At 44.7% G+C, this 12,164-nt stretch overlaps 1 protein-coding gene across 2 annotated transcripts in view; it reads left to right on the plus strand.

Annotated features, from left to right (window-relative positions):
* Positions 1-12,164, plus strand: part of MTARC2 (mitochondrial amidoxime reducing component 2) — a 35,861-nt gene that overhangs the window by 15,686 nt on the left and 8,011 nt on the right. The window lies entirely within an intron of this gene.

Raw genomic sequence — 12,164 nt, forward strand, 5'->3', positions numbered from 1 at the left:
CCCCCCCCCCCCCCCCCCCGTACACAGTTGTATATCTTAGTTGCAGGTCCTTCTAGTTGTGGGATGTGGGACGCTGCCTCAAAGTAGCCTGATGAGTGGTGCCATGTCTGCGCCCAGGATCCGAACCCTGGGCCACCGCAGCAGAGCACACGAACTTAACCACTCGGCCACGGAGCCAGCCCCAACAATGTTTTTTTTTTTAATTGATCATTTATTATGGGCCAGGCACTGTGTCCAAGAGCCCTGGACACAGAGATGAAAAGAGACGGACCCTGCCCTTCCGAGTTTCTGATATGAGAGGAATGGTCATGAGACAGTGACAGCCCAGCATGAAAAGTGCTTTAATGGACACGCTTAGCAGGTGCCATGGATGCTTCGAAGTAGAAGTGCCTAAATCTGCCTGGAGATGGGAGGTGCTGAGGGGGACCAGATCACGCTACCCAGAAGCCACACTGTGTCTGTGTGTAGGGGTGTGTGTGCAGTGTGTGCTGGCGAGAGTGAGTAAGGGTCATTCTGGGTAAAGGAGGCAGCCGTTTGGAAGGCCCAGAAGCATGAGAGGCCCTGACATGAAGGGGTGTGCGGGAGCATTTCAGAATCACAGGGGCACTGGGGGAGAAGTGGCAGGAGGAGTCTGGACCCCGAGCTGGCTGGAGGCCACCATGCCAAGGAGTTTGGATTTCGTGTTGTGGATATTGCAGAGCTGGTAATGATTTTGAACAAGGAAATAATTGTGATTTGCATTCATCCAACAAATATTACTGAAAGAAAACAATGAAAACAGAATTAGATGCAGGGCTTCAAAGGGCCTCAGGCTCAAGTCTTGTTAGCTTCCCAGTAAACCCACCTATTTCTTCCCTGCTCCACTTTCCCGTACTTTCTAGTAGAGTGCACCTAAGTCTGAAGTCACTGGACGCTTGTTAAACACCGAATTAGTGCTCGGTATTAATAAGGCATGTGATTATAGATTGTAGTAGAAATTCGTCCATGAAGCAAAAATCCTTCCACAAGAATCCTGTAACTGGTCCATTATTTTCTGAGAAACTTTCTTTTTGGGAATAAAATTTTTCTTGGTTTGTCCCACTGAAGATACTGATTTTAGTTTAAGATTTTGAGCTGGAGGAATAAGAGAAAAGATACTCTCAGTCTTGGCTACAGAATTTTGCTCTCCTAGGACTTGTCAAACTGAACCAAAGGCTAATGTAAGCCTAATCGTGTTCTCTTAGGCAATTTAAGTGGGTGGAGTCTTTTTTTTGATAAAACTATGTGCAGTGACCTTATGCTGCCAAGTCCATTTGTGGTTTTATTCCTGCATGGTGATGGGCTTACAGAAATAGTAAGGTGGAACACTCTGATTTTTCTAGAAGAATCCTCTGGTTATGCATATTAAAAAAAATCCTTACAACAAAATGATACTAATATTGCTGATTTATTCTCCCTGAAATTAGGAAGCCCGGTAGTTAAGGGCCTGATGCATTAACTTCACTACCTGGCACCGTGACACAATTATAACCCTTTCAGTTAGTGGGACTCTGTGAAATATTAATGTAAAATGATAACGCACGTCAATATTTAATAGACCAACTAATAATAAAGAAAAATAGCAAACCTAAGCATGGTGCAAAAGTTTAGGCCATTATTTATTGCAAAAATATAGGGCAATAGAAGAATGCATTGTGCAACATTTGCTCTTTGTGGCCCAAAGTACTTTGTACTTTTTCCATTTAACAGAATATTAAGCACATTTTCAAAGGCGGGTTCTCTCGGGCCAGTGTGCTGTGTTTGAGTTCTGGGAATGCAGAGCAAATAGAGTTTGAAAATAATGAAGTTGACCAATGCTTCTTATCTCTGTAGCTGACCATTGCCGGGGGTGTGTTTCCCGAACTTTGCTTGCTGTCCTCGTGAGCAGGACTTGACATTTTTTTTGGAATGTCTTGTTGGTATCATTCCTCACTGCACATTTTGAAAGGACTGTGGAGAAGCTCGCAGAAAACTCTTGGCATGTTGTTACCTGTCACTCAGGAAGTGCTTCTCCGAGAAGCTTCTAGAGAGTCAGTGGATTTTGAAGCCAGAGAACTGAGGTTTGAATTCCAGCCCCACGGCTCCCTGGCTGTGTGAAATGGGTCCTTCCAGGACTTTGCAGCTGGTCAAAAACAGAATTTTTGCAAATCCTCATTACCAGATTTTTCAGTCCTCAAAACCTGAGTTGAGATGAGTTAGGATTTTATTTGGATGCTTATATTTATTCGCCTGGCTTTAGGCATCTCTGAGGTAGCAATGATAAAAATAGCAATGTATAAAACAATAACAAAAATAACAATAACAACCATGGCTCCCAATTATCAGATGCTTACAGTGTGGCACGCTCTGGGCCAGCTCCCTTATGTGCATTGTCCCATTAAATCCTACTTCCCCTTTCCAGACTACAGGTCACAACCCATTATTGGGCTGTAATATGAGCTGGGCCCTGACCAGAATTAAAAAAAAAAAAAGACTAGAATAGAATAAAAGATATCAGAGTAGGCTACATGTAGAAAGATTAAGAATTGTTTTGTGAAAGCTTTGTTTAAGTTTTATCTGGGATGTGTGTGTGTGAGACAGCTTTAGGAAACAAGATAATATGTAGTTTTTTTAAAGGACTATATTTTTAGAGCACTTTTAGCTTTATAATAAAATTGGAGAGGAAGGTACAGAGATTTCCCATACACCCCTGCCCCCACACGTACGAAGTCTCCCTCATTAGTAACACCACTCACCAGAATGGCACAGTTTTTACCAAGGATGAACTCACATTGACACATGACAATCAGCCATTGTCCATAGTTTACATTATGGTTTGCTCTTGGTGTTGTGCATTCTATAGGTTGAGACAAATGTATAATGATGTATATACCATTTTAATATCATACAGAGTTTTTTTTTTTCTTTTGAGGAAGATTAGCCCTGAGCTAACATCCACTGCCAATCCTCCTCTTTTTTGCTGAGGAAGACTGGCCCTGAGCTAACATCCGTGCCCATCTTCCTCTACTTTATATGTGGGACGCCTACCACAGCATGGCTTGCCAAGTGGTGCCATGTCCGCACCCCGGATCCGAACTGGCAAACCCGGGGCCGCCAAAGTGGAACGTGCGCGTTTAACCGCTGTGCCACTGGCCCAGCCCCCATACAGAGTATTTTTACTGCCCTACAAATCCTCTGTGTTCCAGCCGTTCATCTCTGCCCACCCTCACCCCCCGCCCCCGACAACCACTGATCTTTTTATTGTCTTCATAGTTTCGCCTCTTCGAGAATGTCATATATTTGAAATCCTACAGTATGTAGACTTCTCAGATTAGCTTCTTTCAGTTAGTAATATGCATTTGAGATTCCTCCATGTCTTTTCATGGCTTAATAGCTCCTTTATTTTTAGCGCTGAATAATATTCCATTATCTGGATGTGCCACAATTCATTTACCCATTCACTTCCTGAAGGACATCTTGGTTGCTTCCAAGTTTTGGCAATAGATTATAAAATGTAATTTTTTTCTTCGTTCATGGTGGAAAATGTTTAATAGCTACTGAGGCGAGTAGTGTTTTCACTTCTCTTTTCCGGATGTGGAAACTGAGACTCAGAGAAATTGAGTTCCTTGCCCATCGTCACACAGCTAGTGTGTGGCCAAGTGAGGCTTTGGGCGCTGGCCGTCTGTCAGAAGTGCATGAATTTAAACCATCTACACAACTCTCGCTCCTTCAAGCCACTGCCAGGCCATTTAGCAAAACTACTTTGGGCCCCCACTCCCTGTGGGGTCGGGAAGATCAGATCTCTGCTTCTGGAAGAAGTAAGACAGTTAACAGCAATGAAAAAAAAAAAGGGAGAGGAAGAGCAGGCATCAGCTTTGGCATAGTGAAGACCAGCCCAGATTTCACGTTTATTGACTTTGCCGGAAGCACGCTGAGCATCTAAAGTCGTTTTCCTTTCTGAGTGAATGAGAAGCAGCAAGAAGAGGCCTGGGGAACGCATGTGGCGGACTGGCGTTTTGGCGTTTCTGGTACACCTTGCAAGCGAGGAGGTCCCAGCTCTCATCCGGGGAGCTTTTCTGACATGCGCAGTTTGTCAGGAGCCTCAAGTGAAGACCTTGGACCGGCTGGTCCCGATTTGGAAAGACAAAATGATGAAAACGTGAGAGACAGGGTCCTGGGTGGAGGGAGTAATAATGTGTTCACGTTTCAGAAGAATTTGCCGACAGAGTTAGTCCTTTGCTTAAGGAGATCTCCGTATTCATTTACTTCTCAGCAAATGAAAAAGTGACTTGAAATATTCGCCACAGAGACTTTTAAGGGGTAGGAAAGGAGATGAAGAATGTGGAGCCAAACCCTGGAGAGCTTCTGCCCCTTTCATATCAAGAAGAAATGAGGAGGGGGCCGCCCAGTGGTGCAGCGGTTAAGTTTGCACTTCAGCTGCCCCGGGTTTGCTGGTTCCGATCCCGGGTGTGGAACTATGCACGGCTTATGAAGCCATGCTGTGGCAGGCGTCCCACATATAAAGTAGAGGAAGATGGGCACGGATGTTAGCTCAGGGCCAGTCTTCCTCAGCAAAAAGAGGAGGATTGATGGCAGATGTTAGCTCAGGGCTAATCTTCCTCAAAAAAAAAAAAAAAGAAGAAGAAATGAGGAGGATGCTTCTGTGGGATTCCACACCACCCCCCACAGCTTTTTCCACCACTGCACCCACTGAGTAAATGAGACACCCCCGGAAAACCCATGGCCAGGAAGGTAAGTGGGGTCAGAGTCACTTAGAGTCTCCTTAGAGGAAATGTGTTGAGATCTGCCGAGATTGAGGTTCCCACGCTGGCTGCACGTCGCACGGGGGGAGCTTTCAACAGTCCTGAGCCTGGGTCCAGGTGCAGGCTGGGCGGAGGACTTTTCAGCCTCCCCAGGTGACTCTGGCATGAGCCAGGGCGGGACCATCTGGCCTGGGGTTTTCCTTGGAGCAAGATGATAGTCAGCAGGCACCGCCCGTGTGCGTGGAGACCAGCAGGGCCACGTGGTCCTTCCATCCTTGTGAGCTTGACCTCAACCTCTCTGAGCATTGTTTTCTGATCTTAAAGTTGTTTTAAAGGATTTTAAAGGTTCTTTGCAGCCCTAAAGTTGGATAATTTTGACTTTTCCTTCTGTGTGTGAGTGTGTGGTCAGTAAAGGCACTTTATCACAAATGTCTCTCAGAACCCCGTCTCCGAGGTGATCTCTTTGTTGGCTTTTTTATTTTTAACCAACCCTTATATTGCACACACTATGTTCCAACTTTTTTATAAGTGAACACCTTTAATCTTCCTAACAGTCGTATGAGGCCCATTTCTCAAGATTTCCTTCACTGTGCTTTTTCCCATTTATCCTTGGTCCTGAATGGACAAGCTTGAGCGTATGTGTGACCTTGTTGGACTGAATTAGGGGCAGGGATTGGCCATTGAATTGTGTTTATCATATCTTACCCGCCTGTAAAGAGGTTGCTTTTCAGAACAAGGAGGAAACGAAAGCCTTCGATGGGTGTTCCCTTTGAGCAGGTGTGCTTGCACAAACATGCACATCTATACATCGTCAGTGAGGAGTGGCCCTTGGCTTACAAAGCTGCCCTTGAGATAAGCCCATCAGATAGAGATGTTGAGGGGGCTGGCCCCGTGGCCAAGTGGTTAGGTTCACGCGCTCCGCTGCAGACGGCCCAGTGTTTCGTTGGTTCGAATCCTGGGTGAGGACATGGCACTGCTCATCAGACCACGCTGAGGCAGTCTCCCACATGCCACAACTAGAAGGACCCACAACGAAGAATATACAACTATGTACTGGGGGGCTTTGGGGAGAAAAAGGAAAAATAAAATCTTAAAAAAAAAAAAGTTAAGATAATTAAAAAAAAAAAAAAGCAAGCAGATAGAGATGTTGAAGTAGAGATGGAAGAGTAGGGGTGGGTAGGAGTTGTCTGGCCCCCCCACCCCATCCCTCTCTCTTGAGGTCCTCTGGAGGACAGTAATTCACACCTGGACCTAGGGTGCTGAAGAGCAACCCAAAGCAGGCCAGGCTGCTGCCTTTGGGAATTGAGGTCAATGGCTGCCTCTCCTAGACGCCACCATTGGTGGGCATGGGACCCCTCAGCATCTCAGTCAGGAGCTGAACCCTGAGGGGAGATGAGGATCTCTTATGTCCATGAGGTGCTGGAATCCTCGTGGCCCTAACTTCCCTCAGAAGAGCCCGGCGTATGAGTGGGACACATTCAGCCATGTCAGCCCCACAAAGTATCCAACTCAGTGAGCACGCTTCAGAGACAGAGAAACAGCCACATCTGCAGGTCTCTTCTTTCCCTTTTTGTAACCTCTTACTGGTCTTCCTCTAAGTAGGGGCCTCCAGGGAACAGAAACTAGCTTTGCAGAAAGCCTCAGGCTTGTGTCCTTCTCTTCTTCCCGAACTCTCTGGGTCCAAGTGCCCCAGCCAGCAAATTCCTCCTGGCACATTTATTATGCATTTAGCTTTACAGAAAGGTGACTCCTGCGATTGTAGGAGCACAAAGCAGCCCCTGTGTAACTGGAGGAGACTTCCACTCTAAGGGGAAAATCTATCGCTTCTTTACACAGTGTTGCTGGAACCTGGGGGTGTGAGAAAGCCCCGAGGGGATCTGGAACCGGGGCTGCAGAGATGTGGGAAGCTTTTCAATGATTCAGTTCAAGAATCTTTTTCAGATAAGGTTAATTTTTTCTATTTATAAACGTAATTTTTTAAAGTAACACATCCTCTGTGTACAGTTGGAAACATACGGAAAGTTTAAAGGAAGGAATGAAAATCTCTAACGATCCTATGGTCAAAAAGTAGCCTGTGAGATAACATTTTGTTGTGTTTCCAATACTGTCTGCACGATGCTGCATAGATGGTGCCCAATTTCACCACTTTCACTTAACGGAATATGGCAAACACATCTGTCTTTACAAATTCTTCATTAGTGTGGGTTTCGTGGGCCCGTATTAGTCCATCATAGACTGTGCAATAGCTTACTTAGCCATTCCCTTACCATTGGGCATTTAGGCTATTTTCCATTTTCTCTTACATAAGTAATAAAGAGCTTTGTAACCAGTCTTTGTCTGCATTTCTAAAGTTATTCTTAGGAAATGCTAAATCAGCATTTTCAAGGCTCTCCATGTATATTGCCAAATCCTTTTGCAGAAACCTTGTACCAATTTATATTCCCACAAGGTGGACAGAAACATGCCCTTTTCCTTATACTCCTGCCAGCACTGTCGCCTATAATTTTTACTAATTTGATAAGTGAAAAGTCGTGTCTCATGTAAGTTCATAATTCTTCGAGTACGGCATCCTGTGTTAGTTTGTGCAGGAAGTTTGGCTGTGAGGGAGACTTTTATTTTAGCTAAGGAAACTGATTTCTTGCAAGTTCATACATTGGCCAAGATTCTGGAACATTCATGTTGGCAACAGATGTTTATTGAAGGCTAACTGGGTGCTAATCTCTGAGATAGATGCTAAGGTTACAGAAATGGACTCCCTGTGTCTGCCTGCAGGGGTCCCAGGACAAAGCAGGATGGAGGGCTCAGTGGCTGGAAGGTTGTGGTACTGATAGCAGCTGAGATAGGTAACCACACTCACAGGAGCCCAGAGAAAGGAGCACTCAACACAGGGTATGTGTGTGTATCTAACTGTAGGAAGAACACCAAGGGTTTCTTTATAGGGAGAGATTAAATTTTGGAATAGGACATTAAGGAATATTGTTTTGCTTATACACCTTAAAAATAGAAAAACAATTTTTGGTTTGAGATAGTTTAACTGTGTGGTGTAGTGAGAAATATATATCTGGTCTTTGTCCCCAGTTCCTGGCACAGCTCCTAAAACCCTTGGAATTTCCTGAGTGATAGGAGCGCTTTTTGTTATGAATAACAGGCCCCCTTCAATCATACCTGAGTTTATGCTAATGAAGTGAGTGGCTGGAGGGCGGGGGTAGGTAGCATGGGGAGGGAGGTTGGTCACCAGAAAGACCAAGGCTTGGTCACCAGAAAGACGAAGCCGTGATGAGAGGGTTGGAACTTTTAGCCCCGCCCCAGACCTCCAGGGAGGAAGGAGGGGCTAGAGGTTGAGTTCAATTACCAATGGCCAAGATTTCATCAATCACATGCCTAAGTAACGCAATCACCATAAAAACCTCTGATGATGGGGTTTGGAGAGCTCCCAGGTTGGTGAGCACCTTGAGGTGCTGGGAGAGTGGTGCACCTCAGGGAGAGGGCATGGAAGTTCTGGAACCTCCCCCATACGCTTCCCTGTGCATCTCTTCCATTTGCCTCTTCCTGAGTTGTATCCTTTATAATGAACTGGTCATCGTAAAGTCCTTTTCAAGTCCTGTGAGCTCTTCTGGCAAAATATCAAACCTGAGGAGGGGGTCATGGGAACCCTGCATTTATAGCTGTTTCGTCAGAAGTTCGGGAGACCTGAGACTGGCATCTGAGTGGGGGCAGTCTTGTGGGACTGAGCCCTTAACCTCTGGCTAGCTCTGAGCAGTCAGTGTCAGAAATGCCTTCACTTCTTGGACAGCAGTTGGCGTCAGAGAATTGCAGAACTGTGTTGGAAAAGATGCCGTGTATTTGGTATCAGAAAGAATCTGAGAAACTTTCTAGACTAAAATGATTTTAAAAATGTGTTATTGGGTTTATCATGCTTCTTATAAAAAATACAGCAAAAAAAGGAAAAAAGAAGAAAATAGAAATTTATAAAGAAACAAATAATACTGTTTAAACTTGAGGAACCTTAAAAATACATTGCTATAAATATACACAAGTAGCTATATATACAGCTATTTTTTGTAAATGAAATCATCCTACATGTGGTATATATAGATGTGCTTTTTGCACGCAGCATCATCTTGAACATTATTCATTGTTAAGAAATAGAGTTTCCCATCTCCTTCCTAATGCCCAAACTGTGAGCATCATATACACATCCCACCTGTATTCCGTTAGTCTCTAGGAGATGACTTTCCGAGCTTATTGTAATCTTGTAGGGTCATTGATACCAAACTGGAAAAATTGCTAAGGATTTCTAAACAACAATTGTGTTTATTTACTTATTCATTCCCTCGGTTTATCTCAACATAGCTTAAAATTGCTTCTAACAAGTGTATGTCTGACACAATATAGTGAACTTATGAGTAGCAATTAGAAATTCAGGAGCAGGAAAAGGGGCAGCCCTGACCTTGTGACTGAGATTCAGGGGGTGAAAGAGTGGGGATGGTGCACGAGAGCAGGGCCTGAGGACAGGTGCCGAAGGCTCTGTGGCTGTTGGTCTGATAAGGATTGCCGATGTGACTGTGCTCTTTAGGGTAAGTTCACTCACAACCCATTGCAACAGCAGACCTTCAGGCTCCTATTGTCTGTCTCACCGTCTTATGCTCAGATGTCTTCTTGTCCTTCTATGGTTAGTTGGTGTTCAAGAGCTCACCTTGGCCTCCATTCTCACCTGGTGCTGTCCTCTCCCCGACCCCTTTTTCTCTCTCTTTCTCTCTACAGTCATGTGCCGCTTAACAGTGGGGCTACGTTCTGAGAAATGCATCATTAGGCGATTTCGTCGTTGTGCGAACATCATAGAGTGACTTACACAAACCTAGATGGTATAGCCTACTACACGCCTAGGCTGTATGGTACCAGTCGTATGGGACCACTGTCGTATATGTGGTCCATTGTTGACTGAAACATTGTTATGGGGTACATGACTGTAAAGATGGGATGTCTAGATGTATAAACTCTCTCTATGTCTATTTCCTCTTTCTAAATATATGTATGTAGGCGTATATGTGTGTATGTATGCATATAGCCATATGTACATATGCAAAAAAAGTATATATGACTATAACAGAGATATAGAAAAAAATGGAATATATAGGTATAAATTTTCTTTGTATATATCTATTCCTTCTCTATAAATATGTGTATAGTCGTATGTATATATATATGTGTGTGTGTGTGTGTATAGCCATATATATATATGTATATAACTATATAGAGAGAAAGGAAAGGAGGGAGATTCTTCTGTGCTGGTCATGATATTTTAAGTTTCATACTTGGAATTTTGTACTTGGCAAATGCCTATACGGACTCTAGTGATGGTCTCGAATAAACAGACGCCCTCATCTGTGTTCTGTGTGTTCTACAGCAACCCCCGCCCTTATTTTACATCTTTCTCTGGGTGCTGCTTGTGATGGGAAATTATGTAGTCTTAATTCAGCGTTTATGAGATGTTTGCAAATTCAGTGAATTCTCAGGATTATTTCAGTGCTGAGCCCATTATCTACAGCTCTTTTCCTTTTCCCCCTGTCTTTCTCCCTTCCTTTTTTTTTTTTTGAGGAAGATTAGCCCTGAGCTAACATCCGTGCCCATCCTCCCCTACTTTTTATGTGGGACGCCGGCCATAGCATGGCTTGAGAAGTGATGCTATGTCCACACCCTGGATCCCAACCGGGAACCCCAGGCTGCGGAAGCGGAACATGCGAACTTAACTGCTGTGCCACCAGGCAGGCCCCCTCTCTTCCTTTCCTTTCTTCCTCCGCCTCAAAAACTCCATGGCTTTATCCCTTTTCGCAAAGTCACAGCGGCCTGGATTTTGCCAGGCTGCAGAGAGCCTTCCCACCAGCAGGGGGAGCTGTAAGCTCTTCAAGTGGTTTTTGTGTATAGGGAAGACGAGGGAATTTTGCGTGTCTAGTAGAATGTAATGGAAAATTTAATTTCATACATGATTAACAGATTCATTTTCAATAACTTAAAACGTATTATTATTGTCCTCAAATAAAAATTAATAATTACATGTAAACTTAATTAGCTCAGTATTTTTTTTTTTACTGCAAATAATGCTTTACACCAAAATGCTGGCAATCATTAATATAGGTGACATTATTATATAAAATGGTTAATATTTGAAGAAATAATTAGAGTTTGGCATCTGGGTGGCTTCAGACAATTCCTATGAATCCGGACAATTTGTTGTTCTAAACTGGGTCCTGCCGTCGTCTAATAGTGTGAGAGCAGATTAAATCTGTTTTGTTAAGCTCGGAAACCTAACTGAACTTTTCAGACTCCCCTGCTTCATATCATAGTCCTAAGGCAGAATTTCCACACATATGTGGCTTTGAAAACTGAAATTCATCACCACTTGTAAAAAGAAAGTGAACGGAGGTGCCTGGAGAGCTCGGGGTTCAGGCCTCGGGTGCTTGATGGGCTCACAGTCCTGTGGCCGCAGCGCCCTCGTGTGGTGAAATGCGTCCAGTCTTTTCGGCCGCCTCCAGGCCCGGGCCCCCCATCACCGGTCCCTTCCCGGCCCGGGACCTATATTATTGATCATACCCCATGGGAGGTCGCATGCCGCCAGGAGCTGAGCCACCCGCGATGGTTGTCTTGCAGTTTTGCTATTCGAACCACTTATTACCGTGCTGGTACTAAGTCCTGGCTGGGATATAGAGATCCCATTGGTTCCGTGCTGTGTCCTTGCCTCTTAGAATGGTTACATAGTTCATTCGTCAACTGGTTGGTTGGAACTGTAGTTTATTTCCACCCAGAAAGTTTCACAAATGATGGTTGGGAACCCAAGGCATCGACAGAGATCTTTTTAGCTCACTCAGTCTGTTAGCTGTGGTCATATCCTGTAGGAGATTTCTTAGTTGAGAAGACCCAGTTAGGTACCGGAGTACCTGTTGTGCGTTTGCTAAATCACCCTGATAGGCCCTGGGGAGCTAGTGTACCCCGGAAATAGGACCAGAGCCTGACCGGAGCCTGGTCGTCAGCGGTGGGAAAGGAAATGCTGTGTGTTAGTCCCTTGCTGCCTGCTCCGCCCTGCCCCCTGCAGAAACAGACATGGTCCTCTCTCATGCCCAGCGAGGGGGTCTGAAGTGACCAGGTGAGGGCAATAGACGCCTCATTTCCACACTCGGAGACTGATTTCTCGCCAGATCCCTCAGACCCCATGGTCTTCAAAAATTGCTCTTGGGTTGAGATCAGGAAACAGTTTTTCAAGGGACATTTTTTTTTTACATCTGATTGGAAATACCGGTTTTGGTTATGCAGCTTGTAGTGGGGCCCCATCCCCCCAATGCCTCCCACCTCTCCTCCTGAGGCCTGGACAAAAGATTGTCCCGTGAAATTCAAACTTCATAGATGGCT

Source organism: Equus quagga, chromosome 12 (genome assembly GCF_021613505.1).
Source record: "Equus quagga isolate Etosha38 chromosome 12, UCLA_HA_Equagga_1.0, whole genome shotgun sequence".
Lineage (NCBI taxonomy): Eukaryota > Metazoa > Chordata > Mammalia > Perissodactyla > Equidae > Equus > Equus quagga.